The 16105-nt window shown below is 45.5% G+C and overlaps 1 protein-coding gene across 5 annotated transcripts in view; it reads left to right on the top strand.

The window, feature by feature from the left end:
* Positions 1-16105, top strand: part of LOC144807712 (uncharacterized) — a 172669-nt gene that overhangs the window by 97693 nt on the left and 58871 nt on the right. The window contains exons 1-3 of one of the 5 annotated variants that reach the window (XM_078673363.1): positions 1979-2100; positions 2369-2406; positions 3554-3712. The exons of 1 other annotated variant lie outside the window; for it this stretch is intronic. The gene's annotated coding sequence lies outside the window, so the exon portion shown is untranslated. Of the gene's footprint in view, positions 1-1970; positions 2101-2368; positions 2407-3553; positions 3713-16105 lie in introns of those variants that run through there. 3 more of the 5 variants (XM_078673364.1, XM_078673367.1, XM_078673365.1) reach the window with 3 other exon arrangements.

The following is a 16105-nucleotide window of genomic DNA, read 5'->3' as shown; positions in this document are numbered from 1 at the left end:
GTTAAGTAAGGGGCTTTCAAAAGAGCTCCCAAAGGCTGCAGGCGGGTGAGGTACAGTGCATGTGCGCCAGGCGCGCGCACCATTTGTCAGCCTGCAGCCTTTGGGAGCACTTTCGCGGCTGCTTTGATGTTCTCAGTGAACCGCGTGGCCTCTGAGAACATCAAAGCAGCCGCGAAAGTGCTCACCATTAGCCACCCCCTCCCTAAATGCTCCCTTTCTTAAATCCCACTTCTACTGTGCTCCCAACTTTCTTTTTTTCTTTACCCTCTTTACTTCCTTCTTCCCTCATCTTGCTTCCTTACATTCTCCCTCGCCCCGCCAACCCCCCTTGCCCCCCGCCTCTACATCAATTTCTCGCTTTAGGCTTCCTACATCCTTATCTTCCACTTTCATTATCGTATTTCCTGCTTCGTTGCATCAGTCATTCTTCCTTTCTCTCCTCTTGCCTGTTCTTTATTCCTTATATCCTTCCCAGCCATGAGAAACTCTGCATCCATCTCTCGCTTTTATCTTTCTGCCTTCCATCAAGTCCCTCCCTCGATCTCTTCTCCCCCCTCTCTCTCTCCCCCCTCAGCTCTCAATTAACAGTTTAATATGACCTTTGTAGGTGTGCCACTGAGCTCTTTTACGCGCCCCTCCCCGGTGCCGATCCTGGCACTCTTTGATGCAAGCACCCCTTCCCTCCGCTGCCAGTCCCAGGCCTTATCTCCCCTCTCCTCCTAAGCTGTTCCCCTGCCCTCGCCAGCGCCTGTCTCTCACCGCGAGGAGCTCTCCCCTCTCCCAAGCCCTCCAGTGCCATTAGAATTAATGGTAGCGGCTAAAAATGCACGTCTTAACAGCTGCTAATGTTATATTTTTACACATAGTGCTTAAGAATATGCAAATAGGAGGCTGGCGCAGCTGATATGTCACCGTGCCCCCCTATCTTCCTGAGGACAGAGAGGAAGTCGTCCTTTCGAGCTGTCCCCAATGTATAATCCTGGCTGCTGCTCCCTCTTTTAATTATTCTACTTACGGGCTCAAATAATAAACATTGACTTGTTCTTAACATAGCGGTTCGTTCTACTCTTCGGTTGTGTCGCAGCGCTGTATGTAACTGGTGTCTGTATCATAGAATGTAATGACCCTAGAAAGATGAGACAGCCAGGGCCGGTATTAACCCAGTGACCTGTTGATGACCGCCTGTTTATGGCTCGCTGAGCTATACTTTAGTCAAATAGTAAGCAAAGGTGTCCGTCATCCATTAGAGCACACTTTAAGGATGCAAAGATTGTTTAAAAATCTATTCAATCTGTAAGATCTCCTTTATATTTTTAACTCACCAAGTTGGTATAAAAAAAGGCATATGGAAAGAGCGATTCGTGATACATTTAACAAGCATTGGCATAGCCGATAGGTCTCGCTTTTACACGAGTTTGAGCCATTGGCTTTGTAAGTGACAATGGCTTTTTGTTTAGTTTTTGTATTTATATTTTAATAACGAAAATAAAAAGAAAATGATTTATTTGCAATGTCAATAGTTCAAACTCGCCTAAATAAATGAGAGACCTCTTGCATTGCAAATGCTTGTTTTTTTTATGCTACTTTAAGCCCTGCCTTAAGCTATCTCTAGGCAGACATGCACCCCCTGCCCCCTGGGCTGCTGCTGGGCAGACCTTCTTGGCCCCCTGTGAGTGAGTCTCAGCAGTGGGGGCTCTTGGGGGCCCCTGGGGTCCTTCTACTAGGCAGTCTAGTGTCTCCACGCATGCGCAGCATTACGGCGAGGGTGGCGCATGACGATATGCATCAGCCGTGGAGGGTGACGTCGCCCTGCGTGGACGTGCGCAGTCTGGTTGTCGTGGGCATGCGCAGTGTGTTAGTATTAGTAGATCTGGGCATGCGCAGTGTCTTCTGACTTAGTGTGCGCATGCGCGGTAGTTTACACGCTGTAGTGTCAGTCGCCCGCAGTGTATTTATGGCTGGCTCTGCGCATGCGCGGTTCAGTAGTGGATCCCACTCTCTGAGGGGTCATTGTCTGGCTGACCGCGGGTTCGAGGCCCGGGATCCCCCCCGAGGATCCACCGAGGAGAGCGAGCGAGGGACGCGGAGCACGAGGAGCAGGTGAGGCCCGCGGGAGCTCGAGAGCAGCCGCCGAGGGTGCCCCCCCCCGGTGCGAGCCCCGCGGGGGGCTCCATCCCCCCCCTCCCCCGGGGGCTCTCCGGGTCTGCCCCCCCCCTCGGACCCCCCCGCCCTCTGTGTCCCGTCGCCGCCATTTGGGAAGTGTTTTTTTTCCATGTTTTTTTTTTTGTTTATTTAATATTGTTGTTTTTTCCCCATGGTTTAAAAAAAAATGTAATATTCTTTTTTTTTCCTCCTTTCTTCCCTTCAGCGCCGCCGGGACCCCCCCGGCCCCCACCGCCCCCGCAGGTAGGTCCAGGCATGCAGGGTCAGAGACCCCCCCCCCACTTCTGCACTCACATTTAAGGATCACCCTTAGCAATCAGTCTCTCTCAGCCCCCCTGCAAGTAAAGCACACTGATGGCGGCGCAGCCTCTCCAGAAACACAACTACAAGCAATGACTGATCCACTGCTGGGAGACATGCTTTCTTTGCTGTGTTTGTGTGTGTGTGTGTCTGTCAGTGTGTGTGTGTGTCTGTCAGTGTGTGTGTGTGTCTGTCAGTCTGTGTGTGTGTGTGTGTGTGTCTGTCAGTCTGTGTGTGTGTGTGTCTGTCAGTCTGTGTGTGTGTGTGTCTGTCTGTCAGTGTGTGTGTGTGTCTGTCAGTCTGTGTGTGTGTGTGTGTGTCTGTCAGTCTGTGTGTGTGTGTGTCTGTCTGTCAGTGTGTGTGTGTGTCTGTCAGTCTGTGTGTGTGTGTGTCTGTCAGTCTGTGTGTGTGTGTGTCTGCCCGTGGGTTCCCGTTACTCTTCCTTTGCTCTCTTCCTGGACACTCAACACTCTCTTTTCAAGCCCTTTTGTTTACTTAGTGAGATTAGAAGCCGCCCATGACTTCCCATTGGTGGCTTCAAGGCGCCCTCCACTGCTTGCTGTCTGCTGCTCACTCCCCTCTCCTCGCATGAAACCTCCCCTAGAGCGTGGCCCAAGTACTGTGTCTTTACACTGCTTGCACCTATGGGGACTATTGTCTTTCTTTATGTTGAGTGAGTGAGTGGGCTTGGAGGCGCTCCACGACTTCCCATTAGTGGCTTCAAGGCGCCCTCCACTGCTTGCTGTCTGCTGGTCACTCCCCTATATATATATATATATATCTATCTATCAGCCCTACAGTCGGCACTCACGTCACCTTCCCCTAGAGCATGACCCGAGTGCTTGTGTCTTTACTCTGCTTGCAACTATGAGCACTATTTTTTTCTGTTTGTTGATGCACTCTACTGCATCTTTCGTAGGTGACTCAGTCGTCGTCTCCCTCCGCCATTCTTCAACTCTGCATGTTTATTTAGCTTCAACCACTGTTTGCAATTACATCTCACCAACATCCTTTGTGTTTATTTTGAAACCATTCACTTAACTTCAATCAATCAATCGGCCTTTGTAACGCGCAACACTGTCACTTTTAGGGTTATCTGGGAGCTGAGGATGCAGTATCGACAAGCCAAGTCATAAGTCTCTTTTTAAAGTCCTCCGCGGAGAGCGTTGTTAGAAGCAGCAGGCCGTTCCAGGTCTTGGCATCTCTGTAGGAGAAGGACCAGCCACTGCCAGAGATGTGAGGGGTGTAGGTGAGTAAAGAGTAACACAGAAGTCTGAAGGGTTGATGGAAATGAGATCGATGTATGATGCTCCTTGATCATGGGGGCTTTGTGAGCGTGCGGGGTGATCTTGAACTGACATCTCTTCTGGATGGGGAGCCAATGGAGGTCTCTCACCTTGGGGCGAGGTGTGATCATTTGGGAAGTTCCAGGATGAGTCTGGTAGCCGCATTCTATATGGTCTGTAGTTGTATGAGGAAACGCCGGCAAAGGGCATTCCAATAGTTGAGGCGGGTGGTGACGAGGACCTGGGTGACAAACTTTCTGGTGTTGGGGATCAATCTGAAGATTATGTAGAGCGTGTGGAGAAAGTGCAAGCAGGAAAAGGCAACTGACTTGACTTGTCGTTTCGTGGTCAGTTGACTATTGAAAATGATCCCTACGTACATCAGTACTTGTGTCTTGTCTGAGCCAGTTGTTCCTCATCCAGTTGGCTACGTTGCTCATGGTGCTGAAGAAGTTGGTTTTGGCGTTGGTGTATCGTCTGCATTGGGGGATATGTTCAAACCGTGGGATCTGGCGACGTCTGCGAAGGCCGTCATATAGATGTTGAATTGGGTGGGGCTGAGGGATGATCCTCGGGGTATGCCGCATATGATGTCCCTGGGTGCGGAGGTGAAGGGAGGCAGCCAGATACTGAGTGTGCCCTGAAAAGGAGGAGGTGGACCACTTCAGTGTGTTTTGCTGTATGCCAATGTTGTAGAGTCTGTTCATGAGGGTGTTGTGGCAGACTATGTTGTGGTGCTCCTTTCACATTGCAAGTGAAAGCAGCATGGGATGCACATTTTCCTATCTCAAACGAAATGGACCTTGCTTGTGAGGACATGTTTACCGTTATTCCACTCATTCTAGCTCATGGTCAAGATTTACATTCAGCTTTGAATTTACCTTTATGCCACCTCAGACAACTCTGCCTTACATTTGTTTTGATGGATTGCTTGGAGCAATATTTGCAACTGCACCTCACCCACAACCTAACTTTTATTTTCAACTTAACTGTGCCAAATGTTGCGTTTCAGGGACGTGGCTTTGCTGGGTTTTAAAAATTTGTTTAAGAACAAATAGCATTCATTCTTAGCTCAATCACACATTGTGACGTTTTGGGAACTGCTTGCTTGTTATACACACACACACTTTCAAATTCTTTTTTCCTTTGAGATAAGAAAGTGTTTCAAATACTTTCTTCACTTGCAACGTTACGGGGAATGTCATTCATCTTTTTTCTTAAATGTGCATGTTTCCAATATATGGTTTCTTCAGGGCACTTGCGTGTCCTCCCTTTGCGCTGTGGCAGAGTCCAAGGTCCTGTTGTGCGGTGATAGTGTTTTCTTTGTGCGGTGATAGTGTTTTCTTTGTGCGGTGATAGTGTTTTCTTTGTGCAGTGAAAGTGTTTTCTTTGCATCTTCTTGGACTCCGACAGAACTGAGGTTCTGGTGTTGGGGGAACTTCTTAAGTCCTAGCTTAGGGGGCGTTAAGGGCGTGAGGGACAGCAGCCAGTGGGCTACTGGTCCCTGCTGCTATGCTGTTCCTGCAATGACAATGCAGTAGGTGTACGTCACTTTCCTACCCAAAGTCCTCTGATCTTCTTCCAACATGGTAGAACCCTTCCTTGGCTGTACAGACTTCCTAGTCCACCATAAGGTGTGGCAAGCCTTTTTTAGGCGTACACCTCCTGAATAACTAATGTTCCCGTCCGCCTGCATGGACGGGGCGGAAAGGGCTTTGTGCTCAAGTGGGGAGCAAGAAATTACACCTCGAGGGCAGTGGAAGCCTTTAGGCTCACCGTCTTGAGGACTGTAAATATTAGCCTTTTTTGGGAGGGAGGAGGTCTGACCTTCATCCTTCCAAGGTCCTTTGTCTCAGATCCCGTCGACATGCTAGAACGACCAGCAGAAGGGCAGACTCTCGTCTTGGCAGCAAATAACTCTGGGGAGCCCGCCAAGGCAGTGGGTCACCGTATACTAGAGGGGTATCCGCTTAGGGTGGCCAGCTCGTCTTACTCTATGGATCGCCGTTCACTTACAGAAAAACCTTGCTTTACGAGGTTACTGTAGGGATAATATATAGGGCATACTGGCGTGTTCTGGCGAACTGACAAAGAACGTGTGTTATCTCACTCAGAATAAAGGAGCAATAAAGATGCATTTAAATCTTGTTTGTATCTTGTCACACTTACTCTGCATTCGGAGACAGAGGTCAAAGGCCAGTTTATTTCTTCTTACAATTTTATCCTGGGGATGTACTTTTCTTTTTCTCACTGCAGCCCAGAAGGATTTTGTTAAGTGAACTGTGTAAAATGAGAGGACTGTAGGATATCATCATTTTTTTCTAACCTGCAAGATTTAAGTAGCTTGTCAAACTGTACAAATATTTTAAAATATATTTCAGTAGCCATGAGTGCATTTTTGTAACTTTTGATTGGAAAAAAATATTTTATTTGTGATCAACAACATTTTTGATAATCCCCAGATTCTGATTGTCTATATGCTATATAGGTAAAGCCTGGTGGTAAGGAACAGAAACCCTACGATGCTCCTCCACCATGGAAGAAGACTCCCATGGAGAGTGGAGCATTGTGTTTTTGCTTTACAGAATAATATGCATTGCCAGGAACTGCAGTAACGGCAGTTCCTGGCAGTGTTTTTAGACATGACCGCCTTCTTGGTGGTCATTTATAAATTTGGCGGGCAGCCTCTACACCATTAGGACCAAGTAGTTTACTCTGACTCATGGCAGAACAGCAGGCTGTCCGCCAAGAAAAAAATTGCCCCCTTCGTGTTAGCAGCAAAAGTATAATGTTAAAGGTGTTAATTGATCTAGTGCAAAGGAAATGGAGAGAGTGAAAAGGTATTTTATCTTGGGGGTACACCTTATCTTTCCTAGGGGAACTTGAATCTACAGTCAAGAGAATCCTCCCAGAATTCACTTATGCAAATCATTCCCAAAAACAAAGGCGGGATATTTAGTAGGTGAGTTTTCAAAGTGCTACTGGCTGGCCTAGTGCTTGCGTTCACGCGCGCTGCCGCCGTCTGTCTTTCACGGGTCATTAGCACCACTCGGCCGCACGTCTTTCGCTTTGATCGCGAACACTTTTGCAATACAGCCGTTTGTCTGTCCGTCCGTCCACCCACCCCTCTTTCTTCGTGCTCATTACGCTACTTTTGTGTATGCCTCTGACTAACTATATGTAGCTACATAAGCCGTACAAATTGTTCATCTGTGTATATAGCAGTCTCTCTGTTTCTTTATCGCTCTCACGCCTTCGCCACCTTTCTCTCTTTTTCTCCCTCATTTCTCTTGCTATCTTTTCTTCAGTCTGTCTATATGTCAGTCCATCTGTTTGTCTTTCTGTTGGGTCTGTCTGTTATGTCTGTACAACAATACAACTCCCCATCTGTCTTTGTTTTTCTGTCTAATAAACTGTGTATCTGTATTTGTTTGTCTACGCTACGAATACCAAGCTATCATTTATCGAGCCATCTGTCCTTGTCTTCTTGTACATCAGTCTAACGGTTTCTGTCTACAGACCCACGTGTCTGTTTTTCTCTACTTGTTCTCTCCGTCTGATTTTTCTCTGGTATGCTCTTTTCTCTATCCTTGCCTGTCTCGCTGTTTACTTCTCTGTTACTGTTTCTGCTGAATGCAAAGATTAAGGCTCCATCTCTTTGTGTCAAATAATTTTTCTGGTCTTTTAAGGATAACTTATCATCAATAAAGTATCCCAGATATTTATAATTTGATACCCTTTCAAGCCTTTTTCCTTCAATGCAGATGTTGTAATCTTTTAAGCGTTGGTTGGTAATTAACATTGTTTTAGTCTTAGATAAATTCAAAGACAGTTTGTTTACAGACAGGAAAACTGAAATTTCTGTTAGGAGCCTGGACATACCGACTTTTGTTAAGCTCATGGGGCCTGGACACGACCTTGTTTTAATCCGGTTCTTGTGAACACTTTTCTTGATAATCGGGAGCCATCCCCTAGCCTTACTTGTGTCCATGTGTCTGAGTAAAATAGCAACAGGCCCCTTAATATGCTCTCAGGTATAGCCCATGATCTCAATTTTGCCCATAATAGGTCCCGATCCACACTGTCAAATGCGGCTTGCAGATCTATAAAACATAAGTTCAGCTCCTGTTTGGTGCGCTGGCATTTTTCAGCTATCATAGTAATGGATAAAATATTTTAAATTGTTCCGATAACCTCTCTAAACCCTGTTTGGTTAATTGGGATCAGTTCTCTTTCTCCAGACCAAGTTACCAAGTCGTTTAAGAGAAGTGAGGCAAAATATTTTGCTTCCACGTCCTGCAGTGCTAATAATCGGTAGTTAGGTGGGTTGGTTCTGTCGCCACCTTTATATATGGGCATTATTATGGATCCTTGCCAGCCTTCCTGGACTTGGTTGTAAGTTTGTACATCAGCAAAGAGGTTCTCCAGAAGTGGGCTCCAATATTCGGGTGCGTGTTTGTAAGTAGCTTGCGGGATGCCGTTTGGCCCCGGTGCCCCGTTGCTCTTGCCCTTTTTAATTACTTTTATTATCTCCTCCGCAGTGTACGTTCTGAGCGTTGTAGCCAAGGTTGGAGCTTTGCTTGGTTTGTTTATTAATTGCTGACTGCAGCTTTCCACCTCATTTGTCCTTTTATGATGATATTGCAGAACAAATTGATTCCCTGATATTTTTATTGTATTTTCTTTAAATTTTAATGAAAGAAAAGTAGCCCATTCACTTTCCTGCACATTTGATGTAAGTACATTCGAAGGTCTGGTTAGTTGATTTATAATTTTCCAGAAAGTAATTTAATTCGGGAGGTTGGAGCGAAAGAGCAATTTAGTCCAAAAATTCTCATTTATCCCTTTTTTATGCTCCCAAACCTTCTTTTTGTACAACTTTCTTAAAGCCTGGAAAATATCCAATTGACAAGAGTCTTTGACATTCGATTGTAAGTTTTTTTTTTAATGTGTTTTTCGCAAATCCCATCTTAGGTCTTTCAATTCCTTTGGCAATTTGTTATTTAAACCGAGTCTGTTGGCCTTCATATCTGGTGATTTCATTTTTAGCTTTAGATTCTCTAGAAAGAGAGACCATGCTTGAATATTATTCATTGTGGTGTCACCTAAATTGTTAATCGTATCCTCTATAATTGAGAACCACTCGATTTTATTCGAATTCGACCAGTTTATACGTTTTTGATTATTTGTACATAGTTGGCCCTCGAGTGTATATGAAGATTGGAATCTTTCCACGCACAAGTAAAATTTTATGTGTTGCATTGCATGATCACTCGTGGGCGAATATTCAATATAAAAACGATTTAATAAGGGAAATAGCGAAAGGCTCACAATTGTATAATCCAGTATTGATTGAGCATGCGGACCATAGGTTTTTTTAGGTGGTCGATCCTCATCAGTCCTTCTGTTCAGGACGCGCATGCCTAAGTACTCTGTCACCAATTGAGTGCCTAATCGATCCATTCTAGTCCTTGCCCCACCTTGTGACTGCTGCGGAACGCACCAGTGCATGTTATCTGCAGTTAGTATTTCATCTTCCTCCAAGGAGTGTATCAAGTTGGAATTAAAGTCACCGGTTATTATGTTCCACAATGGCTCTGTGCTACGAAGATCCGTTATTACATCGCATAATACGGCATTTTTTATCTTTTTCACTCGAACTTTTGGTTGCGTGTAATAGTTAATCAGGATGGTTGTCATTTTATTGCTTGCAATTAGTCCTGATAATTTAATTACTTGAATACTTGGATCAGGAGATTTAAGTTGTTCTGAATTAATTTTTAGGGCTGATGACACGTAGACTGAAAGACCACCGATGGCTCTGCCATAGATTTTACATTTTTCAGCGGCTACCAAATGGAGCGTGAAGCCAGCCAACGCAATTTCTTCTTGCAGCCATGTCTCTTGTAAAGCAATAATATCGCAATTTGCCCATTCATCTAGGGCTAACCCATCCTCCAATAGTCTTTTTGCACCGGCTATGTTCCATGATAGAACGTGTATACCACTTTAATCAACTTGCTACGCATTATCTCTAATCGGCCACATGGTTTCAATTTCCGTGAATGGAACCATGAGTCATACATCCATCAAACTTGTTTCACATTTCCAAGCCCTGCTCATGCCTTGAATTCTGACTCCCAATTGTCAGACACATATCCCTCCAGATATGAAGTTCTAAAACAATTATAAAAAATGCATGCGTGTAAAACATGTCAAATGATATAACGAGATCTGCATCTGTCATGTAGAGCTCTAAATACCCCACACCAAGCTTAAACTTGAGCATAACTAGTAATACTGTTTTTTTTCTTTGTGTAGCGCATTAATACCTTTTTGGATTGCACTCTCTAGTCAAAGAGGGCCATTTGTATTATTTATTTATTGTTTTAGAGATAGGTTGTTAGCACTAGGGGGTATTTAGGTGCTATAGAACAATCTTGTTGAGTCTCTTAACTACTGTTTTTGTCTAAAGCTTGTTTTATGTCGGAACATAGGACAATTTCTTTGTTATGCTTAATTATTTTCGATAATTTTTGTACATTATTCATGGAAATACTGTATGGAACATTTGTAAAAAGAACACACACCACAGTTCTGGTTTTTGCAAGAGTGTTCTTATTTTTCGATGTCTTGCATGAGTTAATCACAGATAAAAGTAGGCTGTCCAAAACAATGGTGACTAGGAATCACAGATAAGGTGAGGTGCTAAGGTGAGCGGTAGTGACAGGTGGTGGTCTGACTGTGAGGTGACACAATAACCTATAAAGACATAAATTAACATCCGTCCATCATTTGAAATCAATGGTTTCAACAAATACGATTATTCTTTCTTTTCAGTTGAAACTTAGTATGGACAGATTGATAGTACTAAGTCGACGTTTCGACCCTAGTAAGTGGTGCAGACTTTTTAGCAACCGTATCGGGTCTTCATCAGGAGAAGGAAAGTAGGACAACCTGATGATTTTGAAGGTATGAAGGCTTCTTCAGTAGCCTGTGCGGGCGGGGTGCCAGCCGACACCCTCGCAAGGATTTCTCAATTAGTGGTATCTTTGGCAATGTATGCAGATTTCTACACCAACTGATTAGTAATGCTTTCATCCTGTTGGCGCTGAATGTTTGAGCATCCTTTGCTGCCAAAGTAATGCTTGAAAAGCTTGCCTCATTCTTCCCATACTGTGGTGGTTGTGCCTGGTTAAGCAAGGAAGAAAAGCTGTATAATTTTCTTTGAATCCATACTGAATGCGCTTGTTGCAAAGACAAAAATCATACATGGTGGCACTCTTCCCTAGGATAAGTTATTTAAGGTTGGCAAAGTTATGATGACCCTCCATACTCTCTTTGCCCAAGTACCCCTTACAACCTGCTGTGAAGGAAAAATGTTTTTAAAGTGGCTGTTTTTAGAACCGAAGATAACCCTACATAATGCCCTCCAACCTCTGGGGGGCAGCAGGCTTCTATTTTCAACAGAAGCCTGCCTTCCTGGGTTTGATTTTACTGGTGGGTGGGGCTTTTGCTCCAAAAACACAGCTTGTGTGGGCTGCAATGGCGTAATGCCAGAGGAGATGCCTTCTGCTGCAGCCATAAGGCGTGAGGCTGCGCCATTTGGGAGAAGTCTAAAGGTCAGGGGGCAGCAGACAACCACTAAGGCCATAGGCGGTGGTCTTCAGAGGTTAAAGCGAGAAGGGGACAGGAGCTTGCTTGCAGCCCCATTGTACGCAAAGTGTAGTGCTTATTAGTGATCGGACCTGGGCTGACTTGTTCTGCACTCCATAAGTAAGCTAACACAGACCTCAGAGATGGGGAAGCCTGAAACGCGCCAACCAAAGAAACTTTGATAAAAGATCTAATAAAGGTGCAGACCGTGATGTTGGCTAGCAGGAACAGTGCCACGGATCAGCCTCCTGCCTAGGACATTAGGGAAAAGTTCAAAGATTTAAAGTCTAGTTTGCAAGGAATAGACACTAAGATGGACTCACTGGCGGAAAGGATGGACAGAATCACTCAACGTGTCGAGAAACACGAAGGCCGCGTGAGTGTTCTGGAGACTAGGATCACGGAAACGGAGGAGGGTCAAACCAACATGGAAAAGAAACTGAGAGGTATGGGTGGAGTATTGCAGTTAAGGCATAAGAACATGGATTTCGAAGCTAGATCAAGGAGGAACAATGTATGCATTAGTGACAATGGTTGAAGATCCGTGTCATACACGTTGGAAACACAGAGGTGCATGTCGTGGGTAAACTGTACTGTGATCAGCGTTCTTTCAAGCATCATGGTAGCGGGGTGGGTGCGACTATTTTCTTGGAGTTGAATGGTTGAGAAGTATTGACTGGCTGTTACGGTATAACGTATTGGCTCATTGTTCTGGGCTGCGGTTATGTGTTGCAGTCTCGGCCACCCCACCAAAAGAGTGGGGTTGGTTTGCCAGTGACCTCGCGTTACCCCACGGGATTATTCCCTTATGTTCAACACTGTGGACTGTATGTTGTTGGTTCCTGGGGGAGAGGGAGGGAGACTCACAGCCTGAGTGGGGGGTTGGTGTGGGAGAGGGGAGGGGTGGGGATCTTGTTTTGTTTGTTGAACCTGCCATGTCGAAACTAAAGTGTGAATTAGACTTGGATTACACCGGTGCAATTCAGTTGGCAGTTCATAGAGGTAGACACATCTCAATTCACACTGCTGTTCCTAGGCATAGAATGCTCACTGTGGACATAAGTTAGAATGCGAAGTCACAGATATCACCTGTCCTTGCGGCGATCATGACGACCATCACATGTCTTTCTTGGAATGTGGGGGGGTATGTAGTGATGACACCCTCAGCAGACAGACTGACAGAGGGCGGCTCATGAGCATCATCCTAAGGCAGCGGCCATGTTGTGGGATATTGGTAGATACATGACGATCTCTTCACCCGAAGGCGAGAGAGGGCACGTGCGTGACACATCATCGGAACGCTTGGTCCAGACTGGACTATTGGCTGGTGTCCAGGGATGTACACACTTGGGTAACTGAAGCTACACATCATCCACACACACTATCTGATCACGCACCCACTCGGATACAATTGCAGATTCCACCGAAGTACATACAACCATTTAGTTGGAGATTCCCATCTCCAGCATTGCGGGATCAGGTTTTTCGGGAAGAACTTAAGGAGAACATAGTTGAATATTTTGAGATAAATGAGGGATCGGTGGATTTGCCGAGGAGTCTGTGGGAGGCCTTCAAGGTGGTCACCAAAGGTCATTGCATGGCAATAAAGTCAGGAGTACTGGGGGCTTTATGTAACACGCTACAAAAATTGAAGCAAGATATTCAGACCCTGGAAAGGGATAACCGGTTGTGCCCGTCAAATGCTACTACGGCTAAACCTAGGGCGAAATTGACTGAATTCCAGGAGGCGGCAGAGAGGGAGAGACGGTGTATCTGCATAAACACGCACAGGCCAGGCGCTATGGTGAGGAAGACAGGGCTGGGAAAACGTTAGCTAACCTACTCCGAGCCCCAAGAGGCTCTGAGTACATTACTGAACAGCACACAGAGGCTGGGGAGGTAGTCGGAACTCCATAGGGCATTCTCCATACTATGGCCCAATTTTACCAGTCATTGTACACTTCCCGTACAGACCCGTCTCACTCCGACATCGCTGATTATTTGGATACCATTGTACTGGCGTGGTTCAATAATGGTGGAAGAGAATATAGGAAATTGCTTATTACGGTAGATGACATGAAGCAGATAATCTCTGGCATGCCTTCGGACAAATCTCTGGGGCAGATGGACTCGCCGCCGCCTTTTATAACAAATATGTGGATATCGTTGCGCCTAGGCTTCTTCAGGTTTATCTGGAAGCAATGGAAACAGGAATACATCCTCCTACTTTAGGAGAGGCCACCATAATAACCTTATTAAAGTCAGATTCGGATCCTACCAAACCAGACTCTTATAGGCCATTATCATTGATTAACCTTGATGCCAAAAGTTATGCTAAACTCCTGGCTAACAGATTACAGCCAATGGTTCCACAGATGGCCCTCCCAGACCAATCCGGGTTGATACCGGGTAGATCGCCATCACATACTTTGAGTGTTATTTGGCCTATTGCATTACTTTGCACCACATGTTCAGGCGTAGCAGCACTGCTAGCTAGACGCTACTAAAGCGTTCAACTCTTTTGAATGGAAATTCCTATTTGCCCTGCTGACTAGGCTGGGATTTAGTCCAGTCTTCATTAAACCAATCCAAATAATATATAACCCCCTCTTCGGCGAGAGTGAAGGCGAATGGACCGATATCAAAACCATTTGTTATAACTAGGGGGACGAGACAGGACTTTGATAACTAGGGGGACGAGACAGGTCTGTCTGCTATCGCCCCTACTCTTTGCGATCGCTACCGAGCCACTGGCGGCGAGTCTTAGTCAACAACGTAGCATTGGTTTCACTTCTAGGGGGCTGCTAATATCTATGTATGCCGACGATTTGGTGATTTATTCAGTAAACCCCAAAGATAATTTTGATGTAGTCATGAGAGAACTGGTTAGATGTGGGGGATTGATGGGGGTGCAGATTAATTGGGCGAAATCTGTGATGCTCCCACTCACGGACAATACCGTCCAATGTGACACCGAGTTCCCTGTCCAGTGGGCGTCAGGCGAAACAAGATATTTGGGTTTACGGATAAGCAGATCACTACAGGAGTTATGGCTAGCCAACTACGGAAAAGTGATAGACTGAATGGAAAATAAGATACAGAGGTGGAAGCGTCTACCGCTTTCCTTAACTGGGCGAATTGCAATTACTAAAATGGTTATACTCCCTAAGTTATTTGTGAACATACCTATGCCTTTGAACACTCACTTCTTTAAGCGACTACGTACGAGGATCCTTGACCTGGTATGGGCAGGTACGCAACCCCGAGTGTCTTGGAAGCTTTTAACCCTACCGTTCATTCAGGGAGGTCATGGGGCTCCTGACTTTCAGCTTTATGCCTATAGTGCGCAGGCACAGTACTTACACTTCTGGCAACATCCTACTCCATATCAGCCCCATGTGGCGATTGAACTAGATACGGCTGCTCCTACCCCTCCCAGTACAGCAGCATATCATCCATATAAGAGATCTCAGTCAGACATAAACACTGTAGAGACCATGAGATGGGCATGGAGGAACATAGCAAAGAGGGCAGGACACAAAGAATTATATGCTCCATCTATGCCACTGGGGGGGCAACCTGCTGATTGGCCCGCTCAAGGACAAGGCTATTACTGAGCGGGCAGGAGGTCGAGGATTAACGGTGGGGCTGGATTTATACCCAGGAGATATACTTTTATCTTTTCAGCATATGCGTGAGCCCGATTCACCTACAGCTTCGGATATGTTGCTATACTATCAACTCAGGGCGGCATGTAGGCCGAGATATGTTGAATTCCCAAAAGCTACGCCTTCACTACCAACCCTAGAAAATATTTTGACCAATCATTCCCCTCGTAAATTGATAACGAGAATCTATAGCGTAACGCAAGAGTCAGTCCCTGTTATCTTAAACACATCAAGAGTAGAGTGGGAGAAGGAAGCCGGGATTGCCATTTCAGACAAACAGTGGCAGTTTTGCTGCTCCCGACTAGAACATCTTTCGCCGAATTATAGGTTACGACTTATACATTTTAATTATTTACAAAGAGTTTATCGTACACCGATTCAGTTACACCGGATGGGCTTACAAAGGGATTCGAGATGTTGAGAAGTGGGGCACTAGATGTTACGTTTATCCATTTAGCGTGGTTCAGACACATTGGTAAAATTGTCAATGTCACGCTGCAGGTCACCACCCTTGTGCCTTTGCTAGGATTTGTATTGGAAGTTCCCAAGGGCCCCCATAAATTGACATCCATTTTACTCCTGCTCGCCAAACGACAGGTGGCAATACACTGGAAAAAGTCACATCCGCCTACAATAGAGGAATGGATAAACACGTTAGCCTACTGTAAGATCAATTATTGACCTATTGGGATTTAATGCCCAGCAGATCTAGACCATTGAATATATGGGCATCATTTGTGACTTGGCTGGAACAGGGGGGTTCTGACCCCCGGGCCGATCATACTTATTGAAACACTGCTAGCCTACTGATATGACGCATTGTATTCACCCAGTGGAGTCACCCTAGCTCAGTGGTTGGTCCCTGGATTATGAAGTGATATGGTCCTTCGTGACTGGAAATGAGTGTATGTGTGGAAGTAGTTTTTTGGTTCATTAGGAGCAGAGTTATGGCGAGCTTGCAAACTTGTTGACCTGGTGGGGGGGAGATGGGGTGGGGTTATCTGTTCTATAAGTTGTAAGAACGATATCTGA

Source organism: Lissotriton helveticus, chromosome 1_2 (genome assembly GCF_964261635.1).
Source record: "Lissotriton helveticus chromosome 1_2, aLisHel1.1, whole genome shotgun sequence".
NCBI classification, from domain to species: Eukaryota; Metazoa; Chordata; class Amphibia; order Caudata; family Salamandridae; genus Lissotriton; species Lissotriton helveticus.
The sequence above is the reverse complement of the archived record's forward strand: the minus strand, read 5'-3'. Positions and strand labels throughout refer to the sequence as shown.